Genomic DNA, 23,585 nt, shown 5'->3' on the forward strand with positions numbered 1-23,585 from the left:
AGGAAATTATGTCTGATAGATAATAATCAAAAAGTGTTAAAAACCAAAGATTAAAAACAATATTATATATATACACATATATACATACCTATATAGAGGGATACACACACACACACACACACACACACACATATATATATATATATATATATATACATACATGCATATACATATACACACATATATGGAGAGAGAGAGAGAGAGAGAGAGAGAGAGAGAGAGAGAGAGAGAGAGAGCTTGAATTGAAAGCTGCTAGGAAAAACGACATATTGCATATATTGCATACAGGGAAATAATGAACCAATGGGCTGTGACTGTTTTATCAGAAACCTTGGTGGTCTGGAGACAGTGAATTAATGCCTTCTGTATTGAAAGCCCAAGAATCATTCAGGGCTAATATCTAAGAGACAGCTTGGCATGGAGGCGGATTAGAGAAATAAGGTTCAGGACCAGGAAGTGGGACAGAAATGTGGGGGTTAGAAATGGGTTGTTCATGGAGGATTGACTGGCACTCTGAAGGTCAGATTGTCAAATCTCAGAAGGCAAGCACACCCACACCTGTGCACACCCACACCTGTGCACACACAGAGTCTGAAATGGGGACAGCAGCCATCAAACAGCCACAGCTGAAGGAGAGCAGGGTCCTGGGACTGTCAAACCTGGCTGGACAGGAGCCCTCTCTCAAGCATATTCCACAAAGTCTCCCCTTTTGTTCACACAGTTCCCTTGGTCTTTGTGTCCTGCTCTCTTGATTCAATACGCTCAATTCTTACTTAACTCAGTGGCCTTGTTCATACGCAGTCTCACTTACTCTATAGAAAAGAATGCATTGGATACTTCTGATGTACCCAGGAGCTGAACCTGCCCATACAGATTTCCAAGATCTTCCTACTGAAAACCCTGAAAGCCACTTACCCACTGAGTCTTCAGATCAATTCATTAAACTCATTATTTGCATTAGTTAGAGATATACCTGTGCACTCTGTATTACCTGCGAATATCAGCTACTCACTGGGTTACAGTGTCCACTAAAGTCACTTAAAGACATTCATTTTTGGGTTGATAAGATGGCTCAGCCAGTAAAGGCACTTACCTTCAAGGTGACCTGAGTTACATCCCTGGGACAGACATGGTAGAAAGAGATAACTAACTCCCCTGAGTTGTCCTATGATCTCCACTCATGTACTAAGGCTTACAATAACCCCTCTATCCCACACAGTAAATATATGTAATAAAACATTTAAAGTCATTCATTGTTTTAGAACATCTAGTGGAAAAAACCTTTTTGCTCCTTCTAAAACCATTGGAATACTATCAATAATAAAGAGTAATATGAATTCTTTGTAGTTTTAAAAATCAATAAAACAATTCTTAACTCTAATTAGAAAATGATAGAAAAATTAAAAAATAAATGCACTGATATTTCCTAGTTATTTATTATTATTTTTTGGATGTATCCATGCTCTGAAGAGCCACAGAATACTTAATGATGAGAACTCAGGACTGAGGGCTTAGCTTAACAGTAGAGTGTTGGTCTAACACTCATGGAGCCTTGGGTTTGAGCTCTAGCATGGCAGAAACATAAAGCCCAAACTCTTGTTTTAGAAAGTAAAACATGGAGAGTTCAAGAGTCTCCCCCTAAGACTATACTAATTGAACTCAAATAAAATCCAGACTTTCTGGACTGCCTGAGGTTCACATTTCCATTAACTTGATACTGCGTATGAGGGGCAGACTGAGGTATGGTAGTACCAGAAGCCTGTAAGACCAGAGTCCAGCGGAGTTAGCCTGGAGGGTGGCTGACATCAGTGACGAGGCTGGTCATCTCCTCCCAGAAGATTAAGATGCTCTTCTGAAAGTTGCCTTGTCACTCAGCAAGCTCTTCCTGCGTGTCTGTGGCTGAGCACACCAGCCACTCCTACCTCACCACCCACTTATTCTATTCACAGTTTATAAACCCATCGCTTAAAAGACCAAAGAGTTCACAGGGAGCTGGTTATGAAACAAGAGGAAAAGCATAGTTGGAAAGAAAAGTGCGTGTCTGATCTCAGTTCTATCAAAAACCAAGACAAGAACAAGGCAAATGCTTTAGAACCTCCTGCTTCAGTGTCTTCACTTGTAAAATGATGTCGGAAAACCTAGTTGCCATGGATACGGAGGTAGGCTACAAATCAACTGGCTACTAAGTAAAAGACGAGGTTCCAGTAGAAACAAAAGTGTGTGTTGTGTGTGTTGTGAGTGTGTGTGTGTGGCGGGGGCATTATAAAAGTTTTAAGCAGAAAAGAAAGAAAACTAAAAAGATAATCTTTAAGAAGTTGATTTTCTTTCTTAGTCATCCCTAAAGTAAGAGGGCCAAGGTGATACTGTCAGCGCTTAACTCGGAATAGATGAAAGGTTCGAAGAAGAAGAAGAAGGCAGATCTATTGGGGGGAAAAGTCTGGAAATAACCCGCCACTGATGTTCAAAAGTCACGAGGTCATCATTCATCTTTATAAAAAGACACAGAGGAACAAAGACAAGTGCGGGAAGAGCTTGCCTTTACATAACAGCTGCACAGGGAAAGAAATAGCTCTCCTTCCTCAGGCCGGCAGCCCCACAGCTAAATGGAAAGCTTTGAGAAACAGCCTATGCAATGCTGTTTCTCGATTCAACAAATGCTTGTAGACATCATGAGAGTCCTTTTGATAGAGATATAAAGATTTATCATTTTCTTCCAAATTCTTTTTTTTTCAAGTTTCCCAAATCCTGCAGTCTAGTCTGTGTTGACCTAAGATCAACCCAAGCAAGCACATCACCATTTTGAAAGTTTGTACCTATTTTTGCTGCCCTGGACTTCATTTATTTCTGAGACAGTGTCTCACTTTGTCTCCGAGGTTGGCTTTGAACTCACAATGATCCCTCTGCCTTGGCCTCCCTGTTACTGGAATTATAGCTGTATGCCACCACCCCACTTGGCTAGACTTTCGTATTTATTGACCTCTGTACAAGGCAGTGCATTATTCTAGTAATAGTCAACATTGCCAACGCTCCCTGCTCTTCCTCTGGCACTTGAACATGATTGCCTTCTTAATATTCTATTACACTGTGAATATATGGACACATTGTTAAATAAAAAGAAAATTACTGAGTTCATCTAGAAGTCCCCTGTCATGGAAGTATCATTAATTAATGACATCAGTATTGTGTAAGAGTTCCAGGTCATGGGGGTCACAGAATCACCTGTGGTAAGGATAAAATACCTTCAAAAGCTTTTGATCACCTAAAACTTTTTGCAAAATTTAAATTGTACACCACTACACACAAACATTTAATATTAGAGTAGTGTTTTCCCCTCATATTTCCCCAGTAACCTGGAATTCCAAGGCTTGAGAGATGGCTCAATGGTTAAGAACACTTGCTGTTCTTCCAAGGCATCGGAGTTTGGTTCCCAGAACCCACATCAGATGGATCACAATTGCTGTAACTCTAGCTCCAGGGGACCCAATACTATCTTCTGGTCTCTGCAGGCATCTCCACATGTGGTATACACACACACACACACACACACACACACACACACACACACACACACACGGGATTGCATGCACAATAACCACAGAAACAAATCTTTAAAATGGCACTGCACCCTCCAGTATAGTAAAACATGGAAAGAAAACCCACAATAGTTTTGGTCTAGTCTTCTGGCTATTTTAAGACAAATTTGTTTTGTTGTGTTTTCTTTTTTGAATTATCCTCCAAACCAGTTTTGCACTTTGCAAAAGTGTAATATTACTAAGACAATCCTATATTTTCAATTAACTTGTGGGTTTTTATAGGGCAGGAATACCATTTAAGTATTCTTATTCTCTAAGGGAAAACCAAAGAGGGGGATTTTCTCCTGAGGTTTCAATTGCAGCTCAGGGTGAATGGAAAAAAAATCACATCTCACTTAGGTCTGTACGGCTATTTGTGAGTGGAAAATACTTTAAATTATTTCATCGGTATATCCAAGAAATTCTGGCAAAAATCCCAACTTGATTCTTTTCAATAAATGTGAGTTTTGTCATCCACACAGGAAATTGTTCAGCTCATATTTCCACAGAGGTGATTAAGATCCATTATAGAAAGGGCTCACTGCAGCATTCTGGGGAACTATAAGGAAATGGACACAAGTTAAATACTTCTCAGCATGTGTCTCCTTTACTTTTGTGTTGCTGTGATAAAACGCTGAGCAAAAGCAACTTGCAGAGGGACAGATTTACTTGGCTTACCCTTCCCTCTAGGTCAGAATCCACCCCTGAGGGAGGTCAAGCAGGAGCTGAAACAGATATCACGAAGGAACAGGCTTCACTGGCTTCCTCCCAGGCTCATGGCCAGCTAGTATTCTCGTTATAGCCCAGGAACCCCTTGTCAGGAATGGCACTTATCATGGTGAGCTGTGTCCCCCCCCCCCCACATTAACCAGCAACAAGACAGCTCCTTGCAGACATGGCCACAGGCTATTCTGATCTGGGCAGTGCCCCAGGGGAGGTATTACCTCATTTATCCCAAGTTGACAGCCAAAGATAACTTAGACAATAGGGTAATAGTTTAAGAAATTTGGATACATCTGAATTATTTAATGGCAATCTCTATGGAAAATGTCTAAGATCCACTGTTCGTTAGAAGTATCAAGTTACAGGTATTCAGTGTACTTTTGCTTGTGGCAAGCTTACAAAGATTATACCGTATATGTGAATTAGGGGGCCCATCAAATGAATTATGAAACTTCAGGAGACTCTAGGAGATGATGTGGGTAAACCCAGGCTGGAAGGGAACTTGTCTCAAGTGCCCAAGATACACCTAAAAATCCCTGGTCTGTATATGCAGATGTAGTAGAGGAAAACAAGTCAGAGTAGCTTCTGGCTGCATATCTCACTTTTCCCAGGATCAATGACCTTCAGGTCCTCAGCCCATGGGGTTAAGGCTAGTTTCCAGTGTTCTTTGTGGTCATGAGAAGGAAGTCATGCATCTGCCTTCATCATGATGTTCTCTGCTAAGACTCTATCACATTTCAAACTGACTACCACCCAGCTGCCCACAGTATCAGTTGCTGGTTGATTTAACAAAGCTTCTGCATCCAGGAATGGATAACAAGAGGGAGGAGCCATGCTCCTACCAGTGTGCTCCTAGAATAACCCAGTTTCTTCTTACTTCCATCACTTTCATTAATTATTTCATAAAGATATCCAAAGTTAAGGGAAGGTAAGCTAAAACCTAATTAACTCTTAACCAGAAGTTTCTTTTTTGTTTTTTCACACTTGCTTGGAACGATGTATTATCCGTTAGTAAGTAGTATAAGCAATTATCTTTTGCGTGGAACTGGTGTATTTTAGGCAACCCCACTGAAATGGCGTAAACAACATTTCCTGTGTCAAAAGCAGAGATCCAAGTCTGTTTTAGAATGGTCCTCAATCTCCATCTCTTATAATTCCTACCAATAACTTGTCTTTTTATATACGCTGGCATCCGTGTGGAAGACAGCATCCCACATTGACCAAGTCTCCATCTGGTGACAGACGGGGAAACAGGAACGTAGACTGTCACTTTATGCAGATGGATTTCTATTAATACAAGCAAGTGACCCTAAAAGAGAAATCGGCTATCTCCAGCATAGCTTGCAGGAGATGGTTCTGCATTTCCTGAAAACAGGTTATTTCTAAATACACGGTGCCTCCTTTCGAACACTGCCTGGGCATTCTGTCCTTCTAAGAGCAGATTTTTTTTTATTTTTATTTTTTACCCCCAAGTGGATCTTTGGTTCTCTATCTCTTCCCTTTGAAGAGGATGCAAAGGATATGAAAGGGAGGAAGGAGGTTGCAGGGTAACAATGAGAACAACAGGTGTCTTGTGGGGAAAGCCCCAAGTTTTTCTGGTCACTGTTCTGGATCCAAGTGTTAGAGGTAGGTGTGGATGTGTGGGAGAGGATGAAGATAAAGTGGTTTGATTCATCGTGTCTATTTGTCTTCCCTTCCTTCACCATGAAAACAAATAGCTTTAAATATGATCAAGGACACACACCAGGTAAATTTACATTTTAAAAATGTATGCAAGTGACCCCTTATTATTATGGTTTAAGAATGAAACGTTCCCATAGACTCGTGTTTTGAATTCTTAGTTCACCATCTGTTTAGGGAGGCTCTAGAAACTAGGAGTCAGGGCCTACCTGGAGGAAGTAGGTCACTGGATGTAGGTTCACAGGGCTCTATTACCACTGGCCACTTTCTGTCTCACTATGCTTCCTGGTTGGTTACGATGTGAACAGCTCTCTTCTACCATGTATTCCCATCACCATGTTCTACACAAGCACAGGAACCAAGGAGCCAGGGACTGGAGCTTCTGAACCTGTGAGCTAGAATACATCTTTCTTCCACTGAGTCATGTATTTTGCCACAGTGATGGGAAAAGTGGTGAAGCATCCCTTAGTAAACACTAATAAGGTGTTAAGCGATAACCTCTTTAGCTTTCAGTGACCTCTCATGGCTGATCATGACCAGGAGGACTCCACCTGAACTATGGAAAGGCTCGTCAGAGAACCATTCCTGATGACATACAACCTGTCAATAGAGACAGAAGTATGGGACATCCGTGCAACAACATACTACCCTATGGGAGCCAGTAAGATGACCCAGCATGTAAAAACACTTGCTGTGTGAACCTGAGGACCCAGGTTCCATCTCCAGATCCTACCTTGGATAACTTCTTGTCAACCTAACACAAGCTAGAGTCATTTGGGAAGAGGGATTTTAAATTGAGAAAACGCCTCCATCACATCGACCTATATGTAAGTCTGTTGTGATATTGTCTTGATTAACGATTGATGTGGGAGCCCACTCTGCACAGGTTCTGTGTTTTATAAGAAAGTAGGCTAAAGGACCGGGCAGCAGTGGCACATGCCTTTATTTCCAGCACTCAGGGGGCAGAGTCAGGTAGATCTCTATGAGTTCAAGGCCAGCCTGGTCTACAGAGCTAGATCCAGGACAGGCACCAAAACTACATGGAGAAACCCTGTCTCGAAAAAACAAAACAAAACAAAACAAAAAACCAAAACAAAACAAAAAAAGAAAGGCTAAGAAATCCATGAAGAGCAAGCCAGTAATTGTATTCTTCTGTGGCTTCTGCTTCAGTTCCTGCCTTGAGTTCCTGTCCTGACTTCCTTAGATGATGGACTATGATGTGGGAGTGTAAGACCTTGTTAACCCATTCCTCCCTGAGTTGCTTTTGGTCATGGTGTTGTATCACAGCTATAGAAACTTAACTAAGCACCCATACTATATAACCCAGCTTCTTAATATTCATTTTTGTAGCACTCAGTACTGCTGAAAAGGGTATAAAGGCATGCTTTATCAACAGAAATAGAGTTTATATATTATATACATCATGACAGAATGAGTTGGCATAATTTTAAACAGAGAAAAAGGAAATTTTCAGGTTATAAAATCTCTCCTTCCCAGAACAAACTGTCCTTTAGAAAATCACTTATCAGCTGAGCGGTGGTGGAGCATGCCTTTAATCCCAGTACTCGAGAGGCAGAGGCAGGTGGATATCTGTGAGTCAGAGGCCAGCCTGGTCTACAGAGCTAGTTCTAGGGCAGCCAAGGATGCCAAAAAAGAAAATCACTTCTCTAAATGAATCAATGAGATGAAAGTAATCAGTGGGTAATACTATCTAAGTCTCATTCCCACTTTACTAATCAAGCTTTAATTTACATTTTATTTATTTAATGTGTATGTCCATGGTGTGTGTATGTATGCGCCATGGGGCATGCACAGAGGTCAAAGAATAACTCGTGGGAATCAGTGCCCTCCTTCCACCATGTAGGCCCTGAATGTGGAACTCAGATCATCAAGTTTAGCAGCCAGTGCCCTTGTCCACTTAGACATCTCATCAGTCACTGAAATATTTTTTACTGTATATTAACTGTAAAATATCACCATGACATGGTCATACATGCATGCAATGTGCTTTGATCATATTTACCCCTCTCGATTACTCTTTCTTATCTTCCCTTCTAGTTCAGCCCCTGCCCCCCACAAGTTTCTGACCATCTCTCTCTTTTAATTCAATATCTTTTTCCCTCTTAGATTCCAGATATGAGAGAAAACATGAGATGCCTCCCCCAAGTTTATTGAAATAGAATTCTCATATCAAAATGTTCAGGGTTTTTTATCATAAAATTCAGTGTTTGCAGTTTGTTTACAGAGCTATGCACTGCTATGATTTTTCACATTTCCCAAATTGTGTGACCATTATCAAATATTCTCTACTGTTTCATGCATTCCCTCCCACTGCTGAGAATCGCCAACCTTCTCTCTCTCTCTGTAGATTTGCCTAAAATGGAATTTTTGTCGAAAATGGATCCGTGCAAAATATGGCCTTTGTGACTGGCTCCTTTTGTTTAGCATAATTTGTGAAGGTTATTGCCTCTGTTGCTTGCTTTATAAAGTGCTTCAAATCTTCCTGTAAAATAGCAGGCCACAAATGAGACATAACACATTTTGTCTGTGCATCTGTTGATGCTCACTCTTGCCTCTCGACTTTCTGACTATTGTACATAATCCTGCTGTAAACACACAAGTGCATTTTTTACGGACTCATTGTCTGTGCATCTGTGTGTGTTCAGTTATGTGTGTTAGCCTGTGTCTGTGCAGGTGTCCTCGGAGCCTAGAAGGAATCAGATCCCCTGATGCTGGAGTTACAGAGGGTTGAATTGCCTGATGTCAGTGCTGGGCATTGAACCCAGGTCCTCTGCAAGAGCAGTACATGTTCTTAACCACTACACTACCTCCCTAACCCCACAACTATGTATGTCGTGGTTTTTTTTTTTTTTCCGGGACACATTCCTTCATCTTTCTTAGTTATACACCCAGGAGTGGAATTACTGGCTCATATAGTAACTCTGTGTAACTCTATGTGTAAAGGTTGAAGAAAGTGCCAAAGTATTTTCCCAAAGTGCTTCCATGATGTTACAATCCCACCGGCAATGTATTAGGATTTGTTGTTGTTTTGCTTTGGGTTCTGAGGTAGGATCTCATTCTGCTTCTGATCTCATGTTGGCCTCCAACTTGTTATAATAGTCAAGGGCAGTCTGGAATGCCCAGACCTCTGGCCTCTTCTTATTACTGAATTGTAAGAGCTCTTTGTATATTTTAGACCCACATTCTTTATCATATATATAAGATTAGCAATCTTTTCCCCATTCTGTGAATTGTGTTTTTTTTTTTAACTTTCTTGGTTGTATGTTTGAAACACAGAAATTTTTATTAATTCCAAATATATACAACACACACACACACACACACACTCACACACACACACACACCTGAATAGAGTCTCATGTAGCCCAGACTGGCTTTGAACTATGTAGCTGAGGGTGACCTTGAACTCTGCTCCTCCTACCCTCAGCTCCTGTGTGCTTGGATCACAGGTGTGAGCCACTACATCCAGTTTTACGGGGTACGAGGGGTGGAACCCAGGGCTTCATTCACATGAGGCAAATGTTCTACCAACTGAGTGACACTCGAGTCCTTACTTTCTTCTTTTGTGGTTTGAGTAGCACTTCTAAAAAAAAAGTGACTGCCTATTCTAAGATCACAAAAATTTATGCCTCTGTTTTCTTTAAAAACTTTTATAGTTAGTTCTTATTTTTTGTTCTGTCATTCGTTTTGAGTGAAAAAATATGAGTGATAAAGGGTCCAACTTCTCTATTTGCTATCCTAGAACGTAAGCACTGGAGTTCAGTGTGTCCTTCCCCTGCTGAGTGGCCTTGGTGTCCTGTTTGAAAGTCAGTTGAGCATAAATGTGCAAGTTTGACTCTGGATTCTCAGTCCTGTCCCACTGACCGATGTGTCCAGCCTGGTGTCAACACTTCATGTCTTAATTCTTGTCTCTTGGTGTGAAGCCTGTACTTCTTTCTTGGAGTGATTTGGGCTACTGTGGGTCCTTTGAGTTTCCACATGAACTTTAGGGGCTAGAAATGGTAGTTGTTCCTCTGGCTGAGTGTGCATTGCAGCTGTGGGAAGCTAGGTAACAGGTCCACCCTGTCAGTGCTGAGGGTCCGGGAGCACAGGACTTCTGCCTTTAGCCGAGTCTCGTTGCTTCTCCTAACCATGTTCCCTAGTTCGCAGTAAGTTTCATACTTCTTTTATTATTTATCCATCAATACTTTACTATTTTAGATGCTATTGGAAATGGATTCAAACTGAGTCCTTTTTCTAAAATTGCAATTGTTTTACAGCAAAGACACATTCCCTAATAATTAGAAAACAAGGAAAATAATCATTTTAGTTTTGTGAAGATCTGGGGATCCCAGACCTGCTTTCCCTGAGGATGTTTTTTAGTGTTGGAATTTGATTTCGGTTTGACTGTAACAGTTGAAGTTAAAGAAATTGGCCTCACTCTTAACTCACATTTAGCATATCTTAAAGTTAGAAAGGACAAATTTGTTATGCAAAACCTCTCAGGATTTTAAGGATACAGCTTAATGAAAGTGATGTTTTATTGGAAATTTGCTTAACAAAATTTTGCTCCATATCCTCGAGTCTATAAAACAAATCAGAAGAAAGACCCTTTTGTACCCTATCAGTAGGGAGGTATGGGAGATTGCTTCAGTAAAAAGGGAAGCCCCACACTTGCTTGTTTCAAATCTCCAACGCAGCTGTCCTAAGTGGAAGTGTAGCTGAAGCAGGGGCCCAGGCCCCCACCTTGCCTTAGGCTGCCAGACACCTTCCCATTGCAGTTTGAACATTCTCCATTTTAATCACACCGTGGACTGAATCATCAAGGCCCTTGGAGATTTCCTTTGTGAACCTCATCCAAACACTTCCCTCTACCATGTAAACCTGCTCAGTGGAGAGCTGTTTGTTTGTCTGATTAATTACTAGTTTTAAGTTGATAGAACTTGGAGATGTTAGTGTCTGGGCTCACTCACTGCTATTAGTGCACTGAGATGTGTTTGGTGGATCCAAACAGTCATTTTAACAGATCTGAAAGATCCTCCAACCGTAGAACTAGTCTCCTTGACTCAGCAGGTAAAAGGGCTTGCAGCCAAGTCTGATGACAGGAGTTTGGTCCCTGGTTCCCACGTGGTAGAATAGGACTAACTCCCACAAATTGGCCTCTGACCTCTGCACACACCGTTGTCAGCTCCATCAAGCTTTTGAACACAAGCACACGTGTACGCATGCACGCATGTACAAAGTAAATAAATAAAAATTCACAGCCTGAAAAATTTAAGAGGAGGAAGTGGTCCCCCTAGGAAATGCTAATCCTGCTAAAATCAAAGCTTCTGGCAAGAAAAATCATCCTCCTTCCTCCAGTCCCACAAACTGAACAAGAGCTATAGCTTTTCACCCAGTTCCACAACTGAACAAGAGCCTAGTTGCAATGGATGCAATCCCTTCTCTCTAAACCTCAACTTTAAAAGTAAGTTTCACATAACAACTTGCATGCCTTCTTGTATTACTGTGCAAAACAAGCAAACAGAAAACTTCTCTAGGATGGCGGTAGACCCAGTGCATCTTCAAGACAGAGGCAGACATTGCCTGGGTACCATTCTTAGCAAAAAAAAAAAAGCACTCCTTTCTTACAGAAACAAGAAAGAACCTAACCAGCATGCTGACGCTCTCTGAGGAATGTCAATTTCATATCCAAGAAATGCTTAGCTCATCTCCCAAGAACGGAAACCGAGTCAACATGAGGAAGAAGAGGCCAAAATTTTCTGAGTGTCCTGTTGAGAGCAAGCCAAAGGCTGTCTCCTGCTTGAAGGAGAACAGAGCAACATGGTTGAAGCTGTAACCCAGATTCTCCACAGATGACTCTCTGAGGTGAAATCTTGAGTGATGACATTTTCATCAGCAGAAACTCTGAGGCAAATTGTTCATCTGCTCATGCCTCCGTGAGGAGCATCACCAGAACCCTTAGCCAATCTCTTTCTCAGCAGTCACTGAAAATAGCCAGGTCTCATCTGCTGCCCCTCTTTGCAAGCCTCATTCTTTGCCTGGCTCTAACAGACCCCGTGACTTCCTATGTCCAGGCATCTGTGGGCTGAGTAATCCCGGCCTACCCAGCCACAGGTCAACAAGTAGCAAGCCATTCGAGACCAAGTCCTGGGGGAGAAATTTACCTTGGTTTTATTTTATTTACCACTGTTGAGTATCTAAGCACATACCATACAGCGAGGGTAACAGCCCTTTTTCTGTAATCTAGGCCAAGAGAGAGCACAAAGACAAACATATTCTGACTTCCGACGTTTCTCGGCCTCTTACATCACCCGTTTAATGCAGCCTAGCGCATCAGAAAATGCTTCTTTCTCAAATACTTGGTTTGTCTTATGCTCAAGCAGCAAGACAAGGGAATCCTAGCGAAGGCAGGAGCTCTGGCTACATGGAGTGTTGCCTTTGTTAGAGGATCAGCTTGGGAGCTGTCAGGTAGCCTGATGCCCTCTCCCATTGCTCAGCATCTTGTTAGGATCAGGCCACTCTGTTATGTTACCAGAAGCCTACCTACTGATGGGAATACACATCCCTTTTATGTGTGGAAACACTTTCGACAGTTTTCAGCATATGTTCACTCGCTGAACACTCATAGGGAAGTTGAGTGACAGGCTTGGCGATGGTTCTGTTAAAATTTGATCAGCAGAAAATAAGAAGAGTGGTAGTTTTTCCTTATTGGTCATTTTATAATGAATGTTTTTATATATTGGTGAGTGAATATCATGATGACTCCATGATGAAATTTTGGGTGACTTTAGTCAATTTTACTGATATCACTAATCAAGGGTAACAGTACTGATTATTGAGACATTCTTACTATTAGTTATTACATTGTATTATTAATGTGTAACCCATCTGGCCTGGAACTCACTATGTAAGCTAGACTGGCCTCAGATTAAGAGCTCTGCCTGCTTCTGCCTCCCAAGGGCTAATTAATGACATATACCACCACAGCCAGTCCTTGGAATTTAAATTTGATAATTAAACTTATTTAAATATCATATGGCTCCCCCTTAAAAATACCCTGATTACAAAAGCACCCACTTACTAATAATTTTTAAATGTTAGTTGAATTAATAAATGAGTTACAAAAATGAAATTATCTTTAAAGCACAATGTGAAGCAAAAATATAGTTTAAATTGTAGCTTTTATTTAATCAATTTATAATACATATGTGTGCATTAAAACTTTTACCCTATAGGCATTTACAATAAAATTTAAAGATTAAAATTATAGCTAAAATATTGCTGCACATATAGAAAAAGTAAATGTGCATATTGACAATGTTAAACTATGCCACAAATACATGGAAAGGTTGACTTCTTTGTGCAATCCAATTGAAAGGAATGTGCCAACAGATCCATCTAAAGCTCAGTGCAACAAAAGACATCTTAACTGAATCATCTGATTACACACAGAACTGGATATTTAAGATTCTGAGCTAGGGGGAGGAGTTGGAGCCCTGTGGTTGGCTAGCATACCCCAGGGACATAGGTTCAGTCCTCAGTCCTGGCTTTTTAAAAAGGTAAAAGAAAAAAAGATGACCAGGTAAGAAAACAGTATAGCTAGAAATGGTCCAAAGACTAGAAACTTGCTCTGAAGATCTCTACCTCAATCGATGTAACCAAAACCTGTAAATAAATTAGAACGCATCTGGGCTGTTCTCTTTGGGTAAACAATCCATTCTATATTGTAGCCTTTTAATGGGGGTAAAGTAAAAGGGAAGACAGATGTGGTTTAAAAAAAAAACCAAAAACCTGGATTCTATATACTTCGAGCATAAGACATTTAACTGTTAAGGCTGAAAAGCAAGAGGGAGAGGAAGTTGTGATCACCTCCAACATGATTCCTGGCAAGAAAGTGAGTTACAGAAAATAAAAGGGTCTAATCATAAAAATAATAAGCAGATAACTAAATACTGGAAATTTTTGATAAAAATAGACATGCCAGATTTTCTTGACAATTTATGAATTCCTTTTCTTTATTTTTTTAAATCTCTCATAATCATTCACATTCGTGAATCCCAGTTTTGACTCTAGAAAAAATAATCCATCGTAAGCATCTGCTCTATCATCGAAAGCTGAGAAAATTCCAGAAATAAGTCAGAACTACTGTAGTCCCATCAGATCTGGGTGGTCCCCAATTTAGTGATCTTGACAGTTTTGATGAGTGCTGTCACAATTTTCTCTTCTGTGTCATTTTTTTTTTTTTGGTCTTTTTTTGGAATTTTATTGAGATAATTGTGGGTTTGTATGCAGTTTTAAGACATGATCTGGAGAGAATCTGTCTCGGCCCCATTTCCACAGCTGATAAGGAAATCCCACAGTCTGGGTGTGTTACAAAGAAAAGTGGTTTATTTGGGCTCATGCTGACCTGTGGTGGAAAGACCATATCTGATGTTGGCCTTCTTGCTTCCAGAGGCATGAGGCAAAATACAATCTGTAAAGAAGACCAAGAAGGGGAAAGCAGGAGAAACTGAGTCAAACCAGCTTTTATAAGAGGCTCTCTCTCAACCTACTAACCCTTTAATCCATTAGTCACAGGAATGTATCAATCCATTCATGAGGGCAGAATGCAAGTCACCTCTAAGGGAACAGGCTGGTCTTGCCTTGTCGTATCTTGTTGTAATACATGTTATACTTGTAAATTGTCATGTCACTGAGGGTCTGGACATTGTGAACTAAAATAAATAATTCTTCCTTTTAAGTTGTTCTGGGTGTCTTGGTCACAGTGAGGCAATAGTCAGTAGCTTGCTCTACCTACTTTCAGGGCCTACGCTGGCTTTCTTCTCAACATCACAAAAGACAAAAATCTTTGGACTTTCACGAGCATGAGTCATCTAGACTAATAAGGTCCACCTGTATGCAACCAGATTTTTCATGGTGTAGTTCTTCATTCAAAATCATATTTACAGTTGGTGACTGAGTCCTTAAAGTCGTTTCTTAAGAAAGAAAACAAACATGGTCTTTGCTCTCAGGGGACTTTCAGTCCACTGGACAGCCAAGGTGGGGCTGACCACAAAACTGGCTGTTGAGTCAATGCAAAAACCGGCTTTGTTCTCAGGAAGTTCAAAGCCATTTCCTTACTCGCCTTTCCAAGTAAATGACCTTGATCTGCTCCCTCCAGAGAGCCAGCTGAAGGACGGTTGGAGTACATCACACATACAACACCCACCCAACTTGGCCCCAGTTGGCAGGCTCCTGCTGGAAGGCTCCCCATTCACCAAGACCCCTCAGCAGCAGACCCTGCAAACTACACGCCCTGCCCCCATTCCCATCCCCATCTGCCCGAGACCCCAGCCACTTCCAGATAGAATTCAAAGAGAAACACAGATGTGGCCCTCAGCTGCCCACAGAGGGATTGTGTAGCAAAGTGTAAACCAAGCGATCCAAGGTGTTAGGTTCAAAGACTCCCCAAATACTTTACCCTGGTCCTTAGTGTTTGATGAGAAACTCTGGTTATACAGTTCTCCCCAGAAGCTCTGGGGTACACTAATACTGCAGGGAGAGCCTGTTAGGGAAAGAATGGCAAATTTATATGTATATTTTCTCTGTGTGTGTGATGTATGCATGTATGTGTTTATGATGTGTGTATGCTTATGTACATGTATATACATGTTTTTGTGCTTGGGTGGCACACATGATGCATGTGTGGAGATCACAGGACAACCTCAGATCTTGGTTCTCACCTTCCACCTTATTTGAGACATGGTCACTTTGTTGCTAACCACTGTGGACACTAGGTTAGGTGGACCAAGCTTCAGTGGATTCTCCAATCGCTGCCTCCCATCTTCCCATCGGAATGCTGGGGTTACAGGCAAGCATCAGGGCATCAAGCTTTATGTAGGTGCTGAGGATTTGAACTCAGATTCTTGTCTGAGTAAAATTTGCTCTCTGGCTAGTAAGCACTGATTAATAAAAACTATTGTCACAACAGGTAGGCTCAAGCAAATCTTTAGACTCAGACTGGCTTGTTCTAAATCTTCAAGTATGTTTTGCAGCTTATTCATTGGGAACATTCCTTTTATAAAAATCATTCTTCAACTTAGGCTACCCTTAGGTTGTTTTATGATAGGATGTGTCAAATTGTTCTAAAACCCTCACAAATTCTTGTGGCTAGGTTTTGAACCAGTTTCTTCATGAAAGGGTTGAAGTGACTCAAAGTTAGTTGTTTTTTATTTTTCCGTTTCTTTCTTTTTTCTTAAAGTAAAATCTGGCTTTGTATACATACTCAGTTATTGACTGCTGTGCACAGATAGAATGGCCCTCTCTGGGCTTGCATACAAGGCAGGATACTAAATTTGTACAACAGAACGTCGGCTTTGCCACCTGCACACCTGTTATCGCAAGCATATGGCGCTCTCTTTAATCAACAACACAAAAATATAGGCGTCTCAGGCACTCCTCGGAGACTGCCACCCTGCCTCCCGCCGAGCACCGAGCGCTTGGCAAATGCTAACTTACAACATCTGATATTTGAAGGAGAAATTATAATACAAACTAACTCCTCATTCCTTTAAGTACCTAAGTTAAATGTTTTTTGCTTAAATGTAAATATTTCAAAAACAAGGTAGCTGTACGAGCCTCTCACAGAAGCTCTGGTGCAGAGATGACTTACAATAGAAATAAATGCATACTCACCTGTGGGCTGTGTTGACATCTCTTGTAATTAAATATGTGATAATCATATTTAAAAACCAGAAGTGAAATATAGAAAGCTAGGAGGGCCTTGGTTCCTCCCAAAAGTTAGGGAGTCACTCAGTAGTCCTCAATTTTCTTATCTCTGAACTTTTTTTAGTGAGAAATAAACTTCAGACCTCTTGTTTTGAGTGATGTAGAATCCTGACCAATAGTAATTTTAATAGTCATTGTCTTGTTTGCTCTATGAAATAGATAATCTGTATCACCCACTATACACCTAACATTGTGTTAACCACAAAGAAATAGGTTATATAATTCCTGTTCTCAAAGAACAAGAAATTCACTTTTAAAAATGATGCAATCCACATATGCCATTTTGAATTGTACAGTAGCCACAACTAACAAAAATCAATGGCCAGAGGTAAGTGTATTCAGGCGTATTTTACTTGATCCGTTACATAAAAACGTGAGCTGAGCTCTCCAAACGGCTTTCTGTGTCACTTACCTTCTCTTTTTAGATCTAAGACTCACCTGCTGTTGATTTCCATGCAAACTGTAAAATATGGCTCAATTCTGTATAATTTAGCAGGATTTCAGGACCTTTTTTGAGATGATCTTCCTTCTTCACAGCCCCACACCCCCCAGCCATTTCTAACAGCTTGAATGTCCTTATATTTATTGTTGTTTCTATTTCTGTATTTGATCTATCGGTCTAGCATAGTACCACAGGGCTTGTTTAATAGTTTCTTACAGTAAGATACTTGATAGAGACAGGATTCTCAATATTTTATTCTCCAAAAGACTTTCATTATTCTTGATCTCTGTCATGTCTATATAGAGTTAGCTGATTTTTATTTCTCTGAAAAAGATAGTGGGAGAGAGTAGGAAAAATCCAAACTTATAAAAATGTGATGATGATGATGATGATGATGATGGTGATGATGATGATGAACATCTGTGTATATTGTGGATATCTTAGTTAGGTTACTATTGCTCTGGTAAAACACTATGACTAAAAGCAGGTTGGGGAGGAAAGGGTTTATTTGGCTTACCCTTCCACATTGTAGTCCATCACTGAAGGAAGTCAGGGCAGGAACTCAAGAAGGGTTGGAACTTGGAGGCAGGAGCTGATGCAGAGGACATGGAGGGATGCTGCTTACTGGCTTGCTCCTCGTGGCTTGCTCAGCCTGCTTTCTTATAGAACCTAGAACCACCAGCCCAGGTATAGCACCACCTTCAATGGGCTGGGCCCTCCTGCATCAGTCATTAACTAAGAAAATGCCTTACAACCTGATCTTATGGAGGCATTTTCTCAATTGAGGTTTTCTTCTTTCAGATAACTCCAGTTTGTGCCAAGCTGATACAAAATTAGCCAGAAGAGTGGGTGTATACATGCCACCGCGTGTGTGGAATTCAGAGAGCAACTTTGTAGAGGCACTTCTCTCCTTTCATTTATGTGGACTCTGGGTATCAACTTCACGTGGTAAGACCTGTGCAGAGGTCACTGCTTCCACTTTGCCAGCCCAAGCTTCAGATTTTTAGCTGGCATTGTGTTGCTTTCTGGATTATGAAGGAAACTGACATTTCCTAAGATTTATTTTAATGTTGTTTTTTTTGTGTGTGTGTTTTATCACATGAGTGTAGATGCCACAGATCCTCCTAGATCTGAGGTTACAGGTGATTAGTATCAGCCTGACATGGTGCTAGAAACTGAACCCAGGTCCTCTGCAAGAGCAGTACCTGTTTTTAACCATTGAGCCATCTCTCTGGCCTTGGAAATTGACATTTTATAATATATAACTCTATCATCTGTGTACATTGTAAAAATTTCAGATTTAAAAACTCTTATTTAAGAATAATATTTTTAAAATTTCCACATTTTTTAAAATCACATTTGTAAATCTAAATATAACATCCTCCTGACATCATAATGAGTAGTGTTTTTAAAATTTTCATTATTTATTCATAGCCTGTGTAGCTAAATACAGTTGCTTTTCTTAATCTAGTTTATAACTCCAGTCATTATCCACAGGCCTTTTTGCATATAACATTAATTACAACATTGTGAACAAATACCAGCTTCTTCCCCCTTCCTAAACATACAACACTTTTTTTCTTACTGACTGACCAAGACTTGTCCATCATCATCATTCTTTATTCAATGCCCCTTTTCACTCTGATTTTTGACATCTTTATGCATTATGTTTCTTAACAATTTTTTTTCTTTCTGTGAAGCTTTAGGCCATTGGCATTTACAGTTAATACTCATGGACTTAAGCTTGGATTGAAGTTTATGTTTGCATTATGTCCTTCCTATTGGTCTCAATTCTTCCACGTTTTATTTTCTCCCCCCTTATTACATTTTGATTGATCAACTCCTCCACTTTAATATTCCTTTTTACTAGATTACTTCCAATGGTTTTAATTATTTCCCTAGAAATCACATCAAGACCTTGCTGTACACAAAGGTTAGACGTTGCATAATTAGCACACTTGAAGGAACACAAGGATGCTGACGCTCAAGCTTCACTTATCCTGCACCCAACACACATCACCTCACTCCAGAATTCATTTTATGTCTGTGGTGATTGTGTGTGGAGCTTCCATAAAGCAAAGCTCATGACAGTTTGTTGTAGATCTGCAGTGACTCTAGAGCTGAAGTGTGCTTTGCTGTTAAGCTTTTTTCCCTGTGTCTCTGCATTTTTGCCTTCTTGTGGTCTTCATTGAGAATTGTACCAATCTTCTCGTTGATTTTCAGTGTGTTGAATTATTTCCCGAGTAGATAAATAAAATGAAATTTGTAGGTCATTGATCAATCTAAAATTAACCTAGGTTAAACCTAACAAGACCTGTTGCTGGAAAATGATTCAGTAGTTAAGAGCATTGACTGCTCTTGCAGAGGACCCAGGTTTGGTTCCCAGCACCCAGGTTGGGTGGATCACAATCACCTGGATCTGATTCTTCAGGGGATCCAACACGCTCTGGCTTCCTTGGTCACCTGCACATGCATAGTACACAAAATCTAATGCAAGTGTATGCAAATACATCTAAAAATTAGTAAATCCTTAATTAGGAAAGGATGACAAGACCTTGGACTAAGGCAGTGATGGCGTGAGTGGAATGCCGAGGAAACGCTAAAAAAGGTTTAAAAGGATTAGCTTGGATCTCTGAGTTCATTTAGAATACAGGAGATAAGTGTTTCTTTTATAATAATATAAATCTTAAATACTTGTGGGAACATAATGCCAAGAAAAGTTTAACTCCCTACCATAATTTTTGTTCTTCTTTTCCCCCCAAGTTAAAAAGTAGTAATAAGCCAGGCGGTGGTGGCACATGCCTTTAATCCCAGCACTCGGGAAGCAGAGCCAGGTGGATCTCTGTGAGTTCGAGGCCAGCCTGGACTACCAAGTGAGTTCCAGGAAAGGTTCAAAGCTACACAGAGAAACCCTGTCTTGAAAAACCAAAAAAAAAAAAAAAAAAGTAGTAATAATTTGTCCTTCTGTGGGTATCCAGAGCACAAAGGAATGTTAAATTTAACTTCACTTTTGTATTTTAATTGACAATGTTATGTTCCCAAATAATACTTAATATGGTTTGTATATTTTAAGTTAATGTTTCATATAACTTTTAGTGTTTAAACATTCTGAATTATTTTTAAAACAAATATGAAAAGTAGCAAATGATAAGTTTTGAGATTGGTCTGTTGACATAATTCAAACATGAGTTTCAAATATTCGTTGTTAGGTGGCACACTCTGCTGACTTGTTCAAACAAAATATACATTATGCAAAAATAGATGCATGAATCTGAAGGACCCAGGTTGTGATTTTGTATTTACTTTTCATTTTAGACCAACTCCACAGCTACCCTCCTGAGAGTTCTGCCCACCTGGGTAAATGAGTGCTTCCACATGTCTTGGTTTTACCAGAGTACTTTTAAGGGATAGGTTCACGATGCTTTTCATGATTTTTGTTTAACTCTTCTGGCCTTTCTCCTGTGAAGATAACAGCCGGCTCTCTTACACCTTTGTCTTACAGACACATATGCACAATGCTGCCTCCTCTGCCATCTTCCAGTATTTGTGCTTTGATATTATGATATTTCATTCTCGTTGTGAAATACTAAAGATGAGACCAGTTGGAGACTTTAAAAGATGAGGTCATCATCTTTGTCTTCTTAAATAAATAATTTCATGGGTATTGATTATCACGAAATCAGGTCTGTAGTAAAAGCCGGTCTGCCTTTGCAGACTCCTTGCAGGAAGGGTGTTCTTACCAGAGTTAAGACCTCAACTTTGGACTCCCCCATTATTTAGAGCCTTGGGGTTAATTGTGATAAATTACTCAGTCTCTGATATTTTGCTACAATACTAAAAGTAGGAAACAGGCACAAGATTGTGTTAAAATTGCTCAAATTGAGATACAGAACTGACACATTCTTTGGAACAACTCTTTGTTTCTGTTAAAGTTTACAGTTGCCTTGATTTCTTTTTTAATTGATTTTATTTTTTGAGAATTTTATATAATATATTTCATAATACTGCCCTGTTATTTTCATGCTCTTATTAAACACCTTGTTTTACCCCTTAGCACTCATATATAACATGTAAAATAAATGTTCTTTGCATGAATAAACTGGGGAATTGTAACCAATCCATTGGTTTTTTTGGAGTTATTGCTCTTGAAACTCCTTTCTTCTGGATTGGATCTGAACTTCCAGTAAGCCTATTGTGCAGCTTCCATCTGGGATTGTCTCTCTACACCGTGACACTGGCATCATAAACTCTTCGGTGTTGACCTTTCTGGCCTGGAGCCACTGCAGTCCTGGCCTGGATGACCGAACTCCTCTACACTGGTTTACTTTCTTACATGGAGCGAGCGCATCTTACAGCGCTTTTATAGAAAACACTCAAAAGTAGAATTTGAGAATTTATATATCCCAAATGTCTTTATTTCTTTTGCAACTTTATCAGTAATAGCTTCATTCTCTGAAATTCTAGACTAAACCAACCTTCCCTTAGACCTGTTAGGTATCATCCTGTTGTATTCTAGCTTTAGATTTTGCCTTTAAAATCCAGCTCCATGTGAGTACAGACATCATCAGCCTTTGGCATCCTCTTCTATCTAGAAGTTTACTCTCTAAGTTCTGAGATTTCAAAGTAATTTGATTTGATGTGTGTCTCCCCCCGCATGGGTCATTTTAACCTACAAATGCATGTTCTTTGGTATTTAATGTTTTTCTTGTACAATTTGAGTGGCAATACATCCCATTTCTTTTTTTTCCCCCTTCATTACTGGAATGTTTTCAGTCTCTTTAAATGTAATTTTTCTCTTTATTTAGTATTTATGTTCTTTATGATTCTCTTTGAGAGGTTTGCTCAAATTTACTTTCCACCTTTACTTTTCCAAATTTATCTTTTATTCCATGTTTTTAGTCTATTAACATCATTTCAAAGGGTATTCAATTCAATTCCACAAATTTTTATGAAGTGTTTATCAAATGTTATTTACTATATGAAGGCTGGTCATGGGGTAATAAATATATTTGCCAATTCAAAAGCTTATAATCTGCCAATTTATGAATACGTGTCTATAAAACAAAACAAATGCTATTCAAGACAGTAAATCTTAAAAGCAGGGAAAACTTGTATCACTATCATTTTAATTTCTAAAGAAGAAATTCATTTAATGAGATTAGCAAATTAATTTTAAAATATTGCTAGTGATCATATATTCAAAATCAACAAATTTCCTATCCATATTGACTCAACTCAGACAAATCTCTGGTTGACATTGGTTGAGTGACCCTAATATATCTCAGAGTCCATGATGGACAGGACATAAAGTTTAGTTTTGGAAAATATGTATTTCATCTTGTTACAATTCTGAGATCAAATAAAGCTGATGTTAAAAAGTACATGGGGTGTTCAGTTACTGGCAGAGCCTCTGTGAGGAAATCATACACTTGCCTTTTACCCTGGCTTTGAAAAATAATCTCATAACCAAGGTCACACTGAAGATTATTCACATCTTAAATCTGGTAAGAGAATGGAAAATGTCAGGGCAAGAATGGATATTTCACAGTTTTAACTCAAAATGTATAAGCAACATTTATAATGGAGCAACATAAAAGAACTGGCATTTGACAAAAACAGCAGGGGCCTAGATCCACTTTTCCTTGCATTGTAGAGTAGGCAACATGGGGTTCTAGAAAAGTTGAAAGACAAGGCTGTTGTGTTTGTTCTAAAAAAGAAAAAAATTCAACTCAAGTCAATGGCCAATTTGATGATGGAGGGAGAGGCAGATACAGAAGAAAACGCCAGCAGAAGGCATTGGGAGGGCGGGGCCATTGTCTGCAGATGTGAAATGTGTTTCCACTAAAGGTATGCAGGTATGCAACACTGCTGAAGAAAAGTCTAACTGCTCTGTGGTTTGCTGCTTTTTTGGATGCTTCCATTTCAAGTATTCCTTCCCATTGGGCCCTGTGTTCAGTAGTTCTGAGAGTGAGGTGCAGCACTCAACCTCACTGGCTGCATAACCTGAAAGCCCACATTTCACCAAGAAGTATGTTGGACATCAGTGGGGGATACCCTTCACGAAGTGAGTAATGGGTAATAGAAACACACGAATGATCTGATTCAGACCTTTATAGGTTGGACATGGTGGCACACACCTATAATCCCAGCACTTGGGAGGTAAAAGGAGGGAGATCAGGAGTTCATGCTTCCTATGCATAATAGATGTTTCCCTAGAAAAATTATCAAAAGATAATTTCCATCTTAAGAGTCTCTTATCTCAGTGTCAAAATGTAGACCTCCACAGACATCTTCTGAATGAATAAGATTTTAGTAACATTCTTTACCTGCTATGCTAAAAATCTCCTTGTACGATTCCACTTGACCCCTAGGAGACATTTCTTGTTTTGTATTGCGTT

At 39.8% G+C, this 23,585-nt stretch overlaps 2 long non-coding RNA genes across 2 annotated transcripts in view; one reads left to right on the forward strand and one right to left on the reverse strand.

Annotated features, from left to right (window-relative positions):
* LOC128104307 (uncharacterized) overlaps window positions 1-17,982 on the reverse strand; it is a 50,767-nt gene extending 32,785 nt beyond the window's left edge. The window contains exon 1 of the long non-coding RNA XR_008215948.1: window positions 17,705-17,982. This is a non-coding gene — a long non-coding RNA (uncharacterized LOC128104307). The remainder of the gene's footprint in view (window positions 1-17,704) is intronic.
* LOC128104306 (uncharacterized) lies at window positions 1,994-20,109 on the forward strand. Its single transcript, XR_008215947.1, has 3 exons — window positions 1,994-2,159; window positions 6,482-6,802; window positions 17,989-20,109. It is a non-coding gene; the product is annotated as an uncharacterized LOC128104306 (long non-coding RNA).
* Window positions 20,110-23,585: the final 3,476 nt, after the last annotated feature.

Source organism: Peromyscus californicus, unplaced genomic scaffold (assembly GCF_007827085.1).
Source record: "Peromyscus californicus insignis strain IS unplaced genomic scaffold, ASM782708v3 Scaffold_8__1_contigs__length_139910024, whole genome shotgun sequence".
NCBI classification, from domain to species: Eukaryota; Metazoa; Chordata; class Mammalia; order Rodentia; family Cricetidae; genus Peromyscus; species Peromyscus californicus.